Source organism: Loxodonta africana, chromosome 5, assembly GCF_030014295.1.
Source record: "Loxodonta africana isolate mLoxAfr1 chromosome 5, mLoxAfr1.hap2, whole genome shotgun sequence".
In the NCBI taxonomy this organism is placed as follows: Eukaryota; Metazoa; Chordata; class Mammalia; order Proboscidea; family Elephantidae; genus Loxodonta; species Loxodonta africana.
The window spans coordinates 148,981,086-148,996,147 of record NC_087346.1 but is presented as its reverse complement, the minus strand read 5'-3'; positions in this window follow the sequence as shown (position 1 = coordinate 148,996,147).

Below are 15,062 nucleotides of genomic sequence, written 5' to 3'. Positions count from 1 at the left end.
ATTAGCACATCTTTCTCCTGTGGAGCAGTTGATGGGTTCAAAACGTTGACCTTTCAGTACACTGTGCCAACGGGGCTCCTTCTTTAACATGTGCCCTGGGCCAAACAAAGGAATTTAAGTATTTTTCTTTGAAGTGAGCAGGATGCTAGGCATTGTCAGTAGAGGGCGCCAGAGGGATATGTCAGGAGAAGAAGGTCTCCTGCTGGTTCCTGTGCAGCCCGGGTTGGAGGTTTGGGTGTGGGGACATCTGGCGCCACAACGTGACTTTGCAGCCTCAGCCTGGTGATAACCCTCTTGTAGCCCTCTGGACATGGGCACCAGAGCCCCCAGCACAGTGCTCCTGCCCCCGAAGGCTCCCAGAATCCTACTAATCACCTTTGCCACTGGTTGCTGATCACCTATCCCGGCTGTACTCTGGTGGTAGCATAGACTCCTTTTGAAATCCTCCCCATGGCCTGTGTGCAGCTGCCTGAGGCTTGGAGGGTCACACATTGGGTTGCCGTCCCTTCTTCAGGCCCCTGGGTGGTCCGCATTTTCAGAAGGGCTTGGACCTGCACTGTCTCCCACTACACGCCCTTGCCACCAGCTACTGATCACCTGCCTCTATGTGTGCATCCTGGTGGGAGGCCTGTTGTCTTCCCAGCAAATCCAAACCAGCTCTAGCTCTCTGCTATTCAGTGGGCTGAACCCCACCTTCTCCAAGGAGAGCTGAATCCCTTCCAAGTTGGTTTCTCCTCCAATGCTCTCTCCTACTCCTAAACCCATTGCTGTGGTGTCATTTCTGACTCATGGTGACCCTATGTGTTACAGAATAGAACTTCTCCACAGGGTTTTCTTGGCTGTCATCTTTATGGAAACTGGTCTCCAGGCCTTTCTGTGGTGCTGCTAGGTTGGCTTGAATGGCCAACTTTTAGGTTAACAGTCAAGTGCAAACCACTTGCACCACCCAGGGACCTAAGGCACACTTATGAATTTTATTGTGTCCTCCCAAAATATATATTAGAACCTAATGCTTATACCTGGATGTAATCCTGTTTGGAAATGGAGTTTTCTTTCCTATGCTAATGAGATCACCTAATGAGTAGGGTGGTGTCTTAGTCTGGGATCTCTAGAGGAGCAAAACCAGTGGAGCGTATAAGTAAGCAAAAATTTTGCGAGTGGATCACTAGGGGTTATAATGAGAAGTGCCACTCCCATTTCCACCCCTTGGTTCCTAGACCGGTGAACCCTGGCTATGTGAGAAACAGGATCATATACTGGACACTGATTTAAAGCATATACAGCCTCCTGGGGAACATTACCCCATCCCTGCGAGGAATTTCCACCTAGCTGGCACAGTAAGCGAGTCTTTAAAAGACCATTCCAATATTCTATCAAGACAGTTGCTTCAGGATAATGGGGAATGTGAGACGTCCAGTGAATTACATGAGCATGGGCCCATTGCTGCTCTTCGTTTGCTGGGAAATGAGTCTCTTGCCACCACCTGGTGACCACAGCAATGCTGTGTGGGACACCACCACGGTGGATAAGTCCAAGGATGGTAGTTTTGGCAGAAGCATTGTGTGTGGGGAAGACAAATCCAGAGTAAGTGTCTATTTCAGTAAGAAAAAAATGCTGCCCTTCCTATGATAGAAGCAGTCTAATGTAATCAACCTGTCACCAGGTTGCTAACTGATTACCCTAAGGAATGGTGCCGTATCAAGGACACAGTGTTGGTCTCTGCTGCTGCCAGTCCCTACAATTGTTTGTCTTCTAGAGAACCCGGACTAAAACATTTGGTACCAAGAGTAGTTCCAGCGGAACAAAATCTTAAGGATGAATTTTCTGAATTGGGTCTCAAGTCTGGCTAGATTTAAAGGTTTCTGCCAGATCACATGGTTGCAGGGGCTGATGAACCCAAAATCTACAGGTCAGGTGGCAGGCTGAAGACTTCTGCAGGCTTACATCTCAAGAACCAGAGGTCAGGCAATGAGAAGAATGCAGGTTTGAGAGACAGAAAGAGAGAAGGGGGCATGGAGAGAGAGAGAGAGAAAGTACGAGCCTCTTGCCAGAACATCCAGAGAGCAAGCCTCTTGCCAAAACATCCATTTATATACCGGAAGCAGGCCATACCCTGAAGGAGACTCCCCTTTCAAGTGATTTGATGCTTACATCAGATCACAAAATGGAAGGTGATTACATAGCGTTTACCAAGCCTAGCCAAGTTGACATATAACATTAACCATCACAGGTGGATTCTAAACCTGTCTTAGTCATCTAGTGCTGCTGTAATAGAAATACCACAAGTGGATGTCTTTAACAAAGAGAAATTTATTTCCTCACAGTAAAGTAGGCTGAAAGTCCAAATTCAAGGCATCAGCTCCAGGGGAAGACATTCTCTCTCTGTCAGTCAGCCTTCTCATCAATGTTCCCCCAGACCAGGGGCTTCTCTGCGCAGGAACCCCGGGTCTCAAGGACATGCTCTGGTCCCGGTGCTTCTTTCTTGGTGGTATGAGGTCCCCCTGTCTCTCTGCTTGCTTCTTTTATATCTCAAAAGCTCAATTCCACTATTGTTTCTCTGAAAATCTAGGTATGTCTTAGTAACCTAGTACTGCTGTAACAAAGTATTATAAAATAGGTAGCTTTAAAGAGTAGACATTTATTTTCTCACAGTTCTGGAGGCTAAAAATCCAGAAAGGTCTCGGCCCTGTTGATTCCTTCTGTGAGTGAGTCTCTTTCCTAGTTCTAGCGTCTTCCAGCAATCCTTGGAGTTCCTTCGCTTCTAGATGAGTCCTCATACGGTGTCTGTCTTCCCTCTGGATGTCTGTCTCTGTCTATTTTGCTTTTATATACAACATCCCTTGGAAGTGATTAGGCTTAGGACTCATAACAAAAACCCTAATTCCAAACAGGGTCATATTTACAGGTATGGGATAGGACTTTAACACATACTTTTAGGGGACAAAATTCAGTACATAACGGTGCCACGCACTTCAGCATTGCCCTAAAACCAAGGGACAAGGAAGCTGAGGTATTTATCCACCAATTCCTGACCCTCACTGGTTGAAGGTTGCTGTTGGGGTATTTAACTCCCTGGAACTTCCATCCCATGCTGTTCGTCCAGCTTGTGCAGGACACACTTCTGCAGCCAGAAAAAGCCCTCAGGCTGAGAGGACAGGCCCTTGAGGTGGTAAGATGTCTGCGTGCACAGGAACTTTGCACGGAAGCTGTGGGTGACCTCTGGTTGGCCCCAGCGGATGTGGGCAGGCACTGAGGAGTCTGCTACAGACATGTGGCAGGATACTCGGTGACAGACGGAAGCTGGTGAGCTACATGCCGATGAATGGCTCAAACTGATTCCTGGGCAAATTTTCTGTAAAAGCTAGTTAAAAAAAAAAAAAAATTAAGTTACAGAAGGTGAAATATTTTTCTGACTGGTATAATTTAATGGTATAGCCAGTGCTTTCTATGGATAATTGGGTCTTACTTTGACCTTGAAAGTCTTGTTGGCTTGCTGTCTGTATTGGAAGACACTATTTTCTAACTCTCTCAAATACATTCAGCCAAACCTGGTATCCATCAAGAGCTGGCAGGGCTGCCATTTTCAGGATATACTGATGGCTGTGGTCTCCAGCCAGCAAAAAGGCAGCCGTGTTTATATTTCCCATCTTGCCCTTTATGAGAACATTTCAGCTGATGCAAAAGGCTTTTTCCCTCTTCCTTGGTTTTTTAATAGAAATCCTGGTGACATTAAGCACTTTTAATTTAATTTCAGGCACCAGCTTCTAAAGTTCAGTGACGACAAAGCTCTGTTCTTCCATCCGACGCAGTGGATACCCGGGAGGTAGATTCTAATCAGCAGACACACCAGAATAAAAATATAGGTGGGGGACAAGTTTGTTACAGTCATGGATGGTGTTTGTCTGTGGATCATTGGGGCCCAAGAAGGTTATTTCTACATCAATTGTTTTCAAGCTGTTCACATTTTGCAAAGAATTTGAACAATTAGTATGGTATGCCAACTGGGGGCGTGTTCTTTCCTTATTCAAAATGCTCAACGAAGAAAGAACAGGAAGCTTACTATGTCCTGAGAGGGAAAGATACCCAAGATATGTTGTTGACAAAAGACATACACAGAACGGTGCTGAGTAGCTATTTTATGAAAAGGAAAAAAAGAAGTCTATAGTCATATCTGCTTGTATTAAATAAATAAATCTGAGAAGCCATATATATAAAAACCAATAATAAATAGATGGAAATGAGTAGTGAGGGCAGAACCAAGAGGAGACAGTTTCAATGTATAATGTTCATGTCATTTTGATTTTAAAACCATGTGAATGTGTTTCCTGTTCAAATAAAAAAATAAGTAATAAAATGCCCAGTGAAGAGCATAATTATCAGGAGGCAAGCTCCTGCCCTATGGCCATTTTTAGTCTTTGAAGGCGGCTTCATATGGCTAATGTGTTCCACAAAATTAAAATACCTACACCTAGTGAACTCTTTGTGCTGATTTAGGGGTAAGTAGTGTTTTTTTTTTTTTAGTGTTTTGGCTTGATTATGGAAATCTTTTACGTCTATGCTACCATTTACCATTCAGACAGCAGGGGACAGTGTTTCCCTGCTTTTTTACCCCCCCTTTTTTTTCCGCCACCTCCCCAATTTTATGTGCAACCAGGAATTCTCTCATTCAAATGTATGCTCAAAAGGCACCACGTTTTCTAGATTCCTGTTGTTACTAGCTCATCCCAAAAATCTGTAGAGGAGTTGGAGCTTCTAGCCGACTACTAATGATTATTCAAAAGGGACTGATTATTGGCTTGCTGGTGTAAAGTCTAAAGTCATTCTTCCCTCTGCTCTGTGCCTGCTTCTTGTCATTTCAAGCAGATCCCATACATCACTTTTCATAATCAAGTCCTGAAAACAAAACTTGAATTATGGAAATTCACAGCTCTTTTTTTACTTTGGAGATGAGAAGCAGGATTTGGAAGGCAAAACAAACAATCAAACAAACAAAAAGAGAGTGGAATTTGGACCTCCATGAATGTTAAGGTCATGGAGCCAAAGCAAAGAAAGCTAAAAGAGAAAAAAATGACAGTTGATTGAGAGTTTATTTACGTGCCTGGCACTGTACCTGTGGTCACTCAGGATGTTTTCTCAGCAACGTGGGGAAGCCACTTTGTGAAGGGAGAGATTAAAGCTCAGAAGGACTGAGCAACTGGTCCAAGTTTGAGTTCCGGAAGGAACTGGAATTGGAAGCCAAGTCTGACTGTGTCCAAAAAGGAAACATTGAAATATTCTCTCCCTTATTGTTGTTGGTTTTCATCTAGATGGTTCCGACTATGGTGACCCCAGGTGTTACAAAGCAGAACTGCTCCGTAGGGTTTTCTCGGCTGTAATCTTGATGAATGCAGATTGCCAGGCCTTTGTTTTTTCTTGGTATTGCTGGGTGGGTTTGAACCACCAACCTTAAGGCTATCTGACAGTTGCAAACCTCTTGCGCCACCTAGGGACCTTATTCTCTCCCTGTTGTTGTATGACCTTGACTCAATTCTGACTCATGGTAACCCTATAGAACAGAGTAGAAGCACCCCATAGGATTTCCTGGGCTGTAGCGTTTCCAGGGCAAAACCAAGGAATCACTGGTAGGTTCAAACCACAGACCTTCTGGTTAGCAGCTGAGTGCTTATTGTACCACCAGGGCTCATATTCTTTTCCTACACCATGCTAAATAAATGGAAGATGGTGCCTCCCTTCAGATCCTGTCTCTCTTTCTCTTTCTGTCTCTATACCTGCTCTCTCACAAGTACGTGCCATACTTCCCTTATACTACACAGTGTCTATAAGAGCGGAAAGGAAGAGAGGGAAGCCCACTCAAGAGTTCCCCAAATGTTCAATGGGAGGTGGTCTTTGCTGTACATGGGCAAAGATTTCTTTGGAAAAGGTAGCAGCACACAACTGCCTAGGTCAGACATTCCTGGAGCTGTGGACTTGCGGAAGTGCCAAGGAAGGCTCTGCCCTATTAAAAAATTGTTTTGGAGCATTTTATGCTTGTGTGTGTGTGTGTTTATGCTTTCTCATCCTGGCTTCCTGGCAATGTCCCCAGGGGAAGGTGATGGCAAAGATCCATAAATTCCCAATTTGCAGCGTTGGGTGGTGTTATGAGTCTCATTGTGTCCTCCCAAAAGATATATTGAAGTCTTAGCCCCCGTACCTGTGAATGTCATCTTCTTTGGAAATAGGGTCTTTGCAAATGCGATCAGTTCAATTAGCATGAGGCCATACTGGAGTAGAAAAAAAAAAAAAGAGGGGGCTCTAATTCAATATGACTGGTGGACTTATAAAAGAGGAGAAAAGGCACAGAGACATGGACACACAGGAAGGAAGTCATGTGGAGGAGGTAGAGATTGGAGTGATGCTGCCACAAGCCAAGGAATGCTTGGGGGGCTACCAGAAGCTGGAAAAGGCAAGAAAGGACCCTCTCCTCAAGGTTTTAGAGTGAGCATGTCTCTTCCCACAGCTTGATTTCAGACCTCTAGCCCCTAGAACTGGAGAGAATAAATTTCTGTTGTTTTAAGGCACCCAGTTGTGGCACTTTTTATGGCAGCCCCAGGAAACAAAGAGAGATGGACTAATAAGACAGTGAACTAAGAACAATGGTAGGGGACATTTTGCACAAAGTAAAGCCCTTCAGGGTCATCTTGGGGGTGCCCAGTCTCTGCACTGAGTAACATCAACACCCCTCGGGAGGGAGTTGGAGCCCTTTTCAATTCCAAGTAGAGCAAGAAGAACGTCTCCTTCGGGGCTTGCATAATTTTTAGCACCTTTTAACCTGAAGTGCTGCTATTTCAACAGAAAAGAGCAAGTAGTGGGCTGTGTTCCTGGGGCATGCCACAGTGCTGGCTAGAATTTTCCTAGAACTGTTTTATATTTCATTAGTTATGGTTATTTGAACTGTGGTATTGGAGAAGAATATACTGTGGACTGTTATTTTGTTGTTGTTCTCAGGTGCTGTCGAGTCGGTTCTGACTCATAGTGACCCTGTGTACCACAGAACCAAACACTGCCCAGACCTTTGCCATGCTCACAATTGTCATTAGGCTTGAGCCCATTTTTGCAGCCACTGTGTCAATCCATCTCGCTGAGGGTCTTCCTTTTTTCCGCTTACCTTCTACTTTACCATGTATGATGTCCTTCTCCAGGGACTGATCCCTCCTTACAAAATGTGTACATGCATGAGTGTGTGTATGTGTGTCTGTGTATATGTGTATGTGTGTGAGTGTATGTAAGTGTGTGTGAGTGTGTAAGTATGTGCATGTGTGTGTGTGCTGTGAAGGGGGAAGGGGCAAAGCAGGATAGTAGCCTAGATAGTGAGCCCCTTAGGCTTTTAAGTAATTTGTGTTGTCTTTGCAAGTGACAGAGAAAAAGGAGAGGATGGAGAAACAATTCCTGAACAAAATGAAAACTGTGAGATAACAAGGGGAAACAACCCTTAAAATCAATGTTCCTCATGCTTGCTGCAGCAACAAGGGAGAGAGCTGGCTGCTTTCCCCCATGCTTGCTGGGAACATGGCGTTAAACACAACAGGTCAGCATTAAGCTTGAACAATATGTGATAACGGATTAGGAAGCGGAACGGCAAGGCATGAATGGCCAGTCCTGATTGTGGTGATGCTTATCAGCCCTCTCCAGCCCTCACCGGAACAAACAAAGCTAGGAAGCTGCGCTTGCAGGCTGCAAGTACTGGGCCTAGGTGTTCTGGTCCTGGGGACAATTTAGTCCTGGCTATGACTGTCATCTAAGAGGAAACCAGGTGTCACAGGGATAGAAGACCCAACCATGCCTCAGGACCCACTTTGGGAACAGAGGCCCCCTGCCTTCTCCTCACTTGGGGTCTGTTCTGAGCCTTACTTCCCTGGAGACATACTGAGATTACACAAAGGTGGGATGTGGTTAAGGACTGAAGACAGCTCCTTCTCACCGTGGATGGCGGGTAGCCCAGTGCATGGCACCGAGCAGAAACTGGATACGTGTTTGTGGCCTGGATCAATCAGCGGCCTCATGGTGTGATCGAGTGATTCATGTTAATCCCTTGCTCAGCCCCATTGCTATGTGAACAAGCCACTCTAATTTTTCAGAGTCTTTGTTTTCTTATTTCTAAAATGCAGATAAGAAACTGCACCTTATAAATATGTTGCTGGGTTATGGGAGAAAATGAGTCTAGTGAGGGTGATGATTGCTTGTTCACTCATTCATCCACTCATTCCTTCAACCAACTGACATTTATTAAGCACTTTGTGGGGCTATAACCTAGGTCCCTCCTATGGAGGTTAAGATCAAGTGGAGGAAGTCAGGTAACAAATACATAAATGCAAAGATAACAAATACATAAACACATACAATACCATACATGCTAGGATGAAATAGTGATTAGATAAAAATAGTAATAATTATGTTGATAAGACATTTCATTTAAGTACTTACTGTGCACCACACACTGTTTTAAACATTTATATCCATTATGCATTTTTCTGGATAATATTTTGTCCTCCCCCCCAAATATATATTAGAATCCTGACACCTTATACCTGTGAATGTGATCCTCTTTGGAAATAGAGTTTTCTTTGTTATGTTTATTAGACCATACCTGAGTAAAAACAAACAAAAAAAACAAACTCATTCATTGCTGTCGAGTCAATTCTGTCTCATAGCGACCCTATAAGACAGAGTAGAACTGCCCCATAGGGCTTCTGAGGAGCACCTGTGGATTTGAACTGCTGGCCTTTTGGTTAGCAGCCATAGTACTTAACCATTATGCCACTGGGGTTTCCATACCTGAGTAACATGGGTTCAAGACCTAATCATTTCTGAGGTATCAAAAGAGCAGAGAGATATGCATACATGGGTCGGGGAGGGTTCCAGGGAGACAGATGCCATGTGAAGGTCATGTAAAAGCAAGGAACCAAGGAATTCCCCGGACTTCCTACAAGGAAGGAATCAACACAGTCAAGACTCTGACTTGGAGTTTTAGCCTCCAAAACAGTGAGAGAATAAATTTCTGTTCTTTAAAGCCACCCGCTTGTGGCTTCTCTGTTACTGCAGCACTAAGAAACTAAGACATACATTTAATTCTTACCACAATCCTAAGATGGGTATAATTATTATCCTCCATTGTACAAAGGGGAAACTGAGGCACAGAGCTAGAAACTAAAGGGGGATAGATGGGTGGAACAGTCAGCATGGTCAAGGAAGATGTCCATGGAAGGGGGGAGGGAGCATTCAGGCAGGCACCAGAAGTGTGCATTTGTTTTGCAGTGAAACCTGTGAGGGCTGGAACTCGACAGGACTGCCTTGTTTTTCCAGGTCCTTCAAGTGTTTCTTCTTTGACAGGGTGCAGCCTTACCACTTTTCTACCACTCGTTTTAGTGGAAGATATTTGAGTTTTCCTTCTTTGACAGGTTTCTGCCTCACATAGTTTTCAGCTTTTATAGGTTTTACTCTATCTCTAAAACCCACACTTCCCTTTCAACTCACCTCTTCCCCACCTGACCACTGCTTGGTGAAGGCCACCATGTCATTCGCTGTCACTGCAGCTGCTTTCTAACTGGACAGTCCCTCCTGTGGCAGTAATTGGAGGGACATACAGGTTGGCTGAATGCACTTGACCCCATTAATCCCCATTGACCTTTCTCAAGCAAGCAGGCAAGCAAGTCAGTTGCTGTTGAGTCAATTCCAACTCGTGGAGATCCCACTTGTTTCAGAGTAGAAATGCGCTCCATAGGGTTTTCAATGGCTGTGAACTTTCAGAAGGAGATTGCCAGGTGTTTCTACCAAGCTTCCTCTGGTGGATTCAAGCTGCCAACCTTTCAGTTAGTAGTCAAGCATTTAACCATTTGTGCCACCCAGGGACTCTATTGAACTTACTAGGGGGTGGCTTGTTGATGTCCCTGAGTTTGAAGATAAAAGGCTCAAACCTCTGGAATGACATACCATGGAGGAACGGAATGACATACCATGGAGGAACGGCTTGCCACTGTGGACTTCCTCAGAGAGAGTCTGGGTAAACGTCTCCTCTTCCCTTAAATAGTAAGTCATGGCCATTTACTATGGGAAAGGGGGCAGAAATCAGAATAATCTCATCCATGAACACTGCATGGTAAGTGTCAAAGCCTTTCACCTCCAAGATCCAAGCTGGGCCTCCATCAACCTGTAAAAAGGGATTGTTATGCATGTTTGGGAGATCAGAGAAATGACGGCTGAGATGCTTCAGAGGTTTGGCCAAGGCCACATTGCTGATGGGGGACAAAGCTAGTGCCTCTGCTTTTCGATAAATGAAAACCTGTTAATCCATCTGACAGTAGGCTGTAGGGACGTCTTTTTTCTTTTTTTTTTTTTAAATCAACAACAACAGCATCAGTAGTAGCAATTTATTACTATAAATACTTCGCTGTGCCTATTTCTGAATGAAGCGCTTCATGTAAATCCTCTTGCATATGGCATGGAAAGCACTGGGCACAGTGTCTACCATGTGGTAAGTACTCAGTGTTAACTTACATGACTCTGAAATAACAGTGGCATAGCTTCCAGTGTCACAGCAACATGCAAGCTGTTTGCACTGAACTACTAGCCTAGAGGTTGGTGGTTCAAATCCATTGCGGAAGATAAGGGTTGGTAATCTGCTTCTGTTAAGAGTATAGCTGAGAAAACCCTATGGAGCAGTTCTACTCTGTGACACATGGGGTTGCCATGAGTTGGAATCAACTTCACGGCAACTAACAACAACAAGCTTCCAGCATCATAGCAACAAGCAACCCACCACAGTATGAAAAACTGACAGACAGGTGGTGGTATTTCAAATATCAGTAGGGTCACACATGGTGGACAGGTTTTTTTTCATTTGTAGGTGTGTGTGTCTAGACTAAGACAGACTAGGAAGAAAGACCTGGTGTTCTATCTCTCAGAACTAATCAATGAAAACCCTATGGATCAAAGAATATGGTCTGAGACTGACTTCCTTACGTTGGACGTGTCTTCAGGAAAGACTGATTGCTAGAAAAGGACAACACATTTGGTAAAGTAGAGGGCCAACAAAAAGGAAGGAAACTGCAACAATGGACTCAAACATACCAACAATCATGAGGCTTCAAAGGACTGGGTAATGTTATGTTTTATTATATATAAGGCCACCATGAGTCACGGTCAACTTGACAGCAACTAACGACAATAAAAATATATGACTCAGTTTTGGCATAAAGGTGAACTGAGGTCCAGAGATGTCCAAGTATAGTGCAAATGGTTTGCATCCAGTTACTAAATGAAAGGTTGGTTGTTTAAACCCACCCAGCAGCACTGTGGAATAATGGTCTGGTGATCTGTGTTTAAAGATCACAGCCAAGAAAACTTTATGGAGCTCAGTTCTACTCTGTAACACATGGGGTTGCTATGAGTCCAAATCAACTTGATGGCAATGGGTTTGGTTTTTGGGGCACAGAGATGGTAAATAACCTATCCAAAGTTGCACAGCCAGTTACTTATGGAGCTGAGATTTGAATGTAGGCCCTCTTGTTATGGGGCCCTACTCTCACCCAAGACACATGTTGCCTGCCTGGTTCATGGCTGGGTCTCCAGTGTCTCAGTGTGTGTTTGTGGCCAGTACATGCTGAAGTTTAGACTTTTGGAACTTGTCTTTAGCAACACTCAAAAGTTTCTTCAGTTTTTCACTTGAATTGCTGTTCGAAGCCACTTCAGCCTTGGGTCTCCAGCCCTGTAGAGGTTGTTGGGGCTGTAGTCCGTCTGTAGCTGCCTGCAGAGCCAACTCATTTTCTCTTTGCTCCGGAGAAGCTGAGACTCTCGGTCACTGGGGAAGGAGGCTCTTCTCCCGGTTGTGCCTGAAGGCTGCATATTTTTTGGGAGCACTGGTAGAATTCCATCCCTATGAATGTAATTATATTTGGAATTCAGTTTTAAGGGTTTCCTGCTTTGCATTTTGCCAGTTTTTCAAATATAAAGCTATTTCCTAAGTAGACAATGTCTTGGCACTCCCCCATCCCTACTCCAGGCCGAAGCCTTAAGTTCACTTTTCTGTACTCCAAAAAGAATTATCTGTTGGGCCCTGTGCTCAGCAGCACGAAGAATGCAAGTTGAGGGTGTTTTGGACTCTGTTCCCAGGTCTCTGACATGTGGCAGAGAAGGGGAGAAGATTTCCAGTGGAAGCTCTCACCAAGGGGGTAGAATTTTAACCAAGTCTTGAAAGATGTTTGGATTAAAAAAAAAAATTATTTTGGTGAAAATATACACAGCCAAAGATACACCATTTTAACAATTCCTACATGTAAAAGCAGTGAGTTTAACTATGTTCATCAAGTTGTGCTACCATTTTCACTCTCTTTTCCAAATTATTCCACCACTGTTATCTTTAACTCTCTGGCCTCTAAACTTCCCATCTAATCCTTCAAGTTGCTGTTGTCAGTTTACCTCACATAAACCCCAGCCCACTGCCATCGAGTTGATTCTGACTCATAGCGACTTTATAGGACAGAGTAGAACTGCCCCATACAGTTTCCAAGTTACCTCACATAGATCATTATTTAAAAGAGCAAAATGCTCAAAGAAGACATACTTAACAAATTAAGATGAACTGTTTTTTGGTTCAAAGAAGTCTTCAGGGAGTAATTTTGGTTTAGTTTGAAGTTAAGGGTTATTTCAGGACAATAGCTTCAAGGGCTTGTTTAGCCTCAATGGCTTCAGAAAGTCTGGATTCCATTGAAATTCTGTCCTGCCTTTCCCCTCCTTTTGATCAGCACTCTTCTATAGAATCTTTGATCAGAACTTTCAGTGATGGTAGCTGAACACATCCAGTTCTGGTCTCATAACAAAGGAGGCAGTTGTTCACGGAGACAAATCGCTATGCATTCCATTTCCTCCTCTGATTCCTGACTCTCCTTCTTCTGTTCCTTCAGGTTAATGGAGACCAACTGTTGGACCTTAGATGGCTGCTTCCTAGCTTTTAAGACCCTGGTCACTACGCAATGAACTAGGAGGTAGAACAGAAGTACTGAGAAGCAGTATAGGCCAACTCACTGGGATGGAAAGACATTTGGTTTTTGATAGTTGGAGAAAGGAGGCAAGCGCAGCTCAGGAAGCTGGAAGCGCCAGAGCCAAGGCAAGGCAATGAGGCAGGTCATGGTTAGCAAAGAGCACCGAACAGCATTTCAGATGAGCTCGAGACCTGTTTTTGTAGTGGAGAAAATGATTCTTTATTTTTTCCTGATTTTTAAAATTTTGGGGTGCTCGCCTCTTACAATAGGGAGACCACATTTTGGGTCTCCTTTTTCTCTTCCCACCCATCTTGCCACGAGAAGCCTCGGTTGGGTCTAAACAGAGTATGTCTTACCTGACTTGGGCTGCCGTAACCAAATACCATAAAATGGATGGCTTTCAAGAACAGAAATGTATTGTCTCACAGTTCTAAAGGCCAGAAGTCCAAATTCAGGGCATTGGCAGAGCTACGCTTTCTCTCTGTCTGCTCTAGGGAAACTCTGTTTGTCTCTTTCAACTTCTGACAGCCCCAGTGTTTCTTGGTATCTTTGGCTTGAAGAGGGATCTTCATATGGTGTCTCCCCCCGTGTGTGACTGTTTCTGCATCTGTTTTCCCCTTTTGTAATACACCTCTCACATGGGATTAGGACCCATCCTACTGCCGAATGATCTTCTTTTAACCTAGCTGATAACATCTCAAAGACTATTTCCAAACAAAGTCACACTTGCAGATACAAGGTTTAGGACTTCAACATATCTTTTTGGGGACAGAATTCAATCTGTGACTGAAGTTGAAAGAACTCTGAGTCTCATGGAGTTAGCAATAGGAGTTGTGTCTGTATCCAGAGAGAAAGAACCAATAAGATATATATGTGTATGTGTGTATAAATCCCTGGGTGGCACACTTGGCTCCTAACTGAAAGGTTGGTGGTTGAGTCCACCCAGAGACTAATCAGAAGAAAGGCCTGGCAATTTAAAATTAGTTCTGAAAAATCAGTCACTGAAAATTCTGTGGAATACATTTCTACTCTGATGCATATGAGTTGGAATTGACTTGATGGCAACTTACGTGTGTATGTATACATATATGTCTTTTTAAGGCATTGGCTCATGTGATTGTGGGGTTGGCAAGTCTGAAATTTGTAGGGCAGGCCAGCAGGCTGGAAACTCAGGCAAAGTTGATGCTACAGTCTAGAGGCAGAATTTCTTCTTCTCTGGGAAACCTTAGTTTTTATTTTTAATTCCTTCAACTGATTGGATGAGCCCCACTCATATTATCAATGGTAATCTCCTTTGCTTAAAGTCAACAAAACACTTCCTAGTAACATCTAGATTAGTGATGGATTAAGTAACTGGATACTGTATTAAAAGTTCGAATCCATCAGGCACTCCTTGGAAACTCTGTGGGGCAGTTCTACTCTGTCTTATAGAGTCACTATGAGCTGGAATCGACTTGACAGCAATTTGTTTGGTTTGGTTTTACAGCCTAAGCTATACAAAGGTTATACTAAGGAATCCATGTGTGGCACAAATGGTTAAGTGCTTGACTACTAACTGAAAGTTTGGCAGTTTGGACCCACACAGAGGTGGCTCGAAAACAGGCCTGGTGACCTTCTTCTAAAAGGCCACAACCTTGAAAACTCTACGGAACAGTTTTATTCTGCACACATGGGGCCCTCACAAGTTGTAATGGACTCGATGACAACTAACAATGACATAGCTTAGGCAGGGGGCAGTGGTGGTTCAGTGATAGAATTCTTGCCTTCCATGAAGTAGACCCAGGCTCCATTCCAGGCCAGTGTACCTCAAGTGCAGCCATGACCTTTCTGTCAGTGGATATTTTTGTGTTGCTATGATGCTGAAGAGGTTTCAGTGGAGCTTCCAGATTAAGGCTTCTGAAAATCAGCCAATGAAACCCTATGGACCACAATGGTCCAATCTGAAACCAGTCATTGGGATGAAGCAAAGCCGTGGCCAAAGTTTTGTTTAGCTGTACATAATGTCACCATTGGTCGGGGGCCAGCTTGATGGCAATGAACAACAACAGC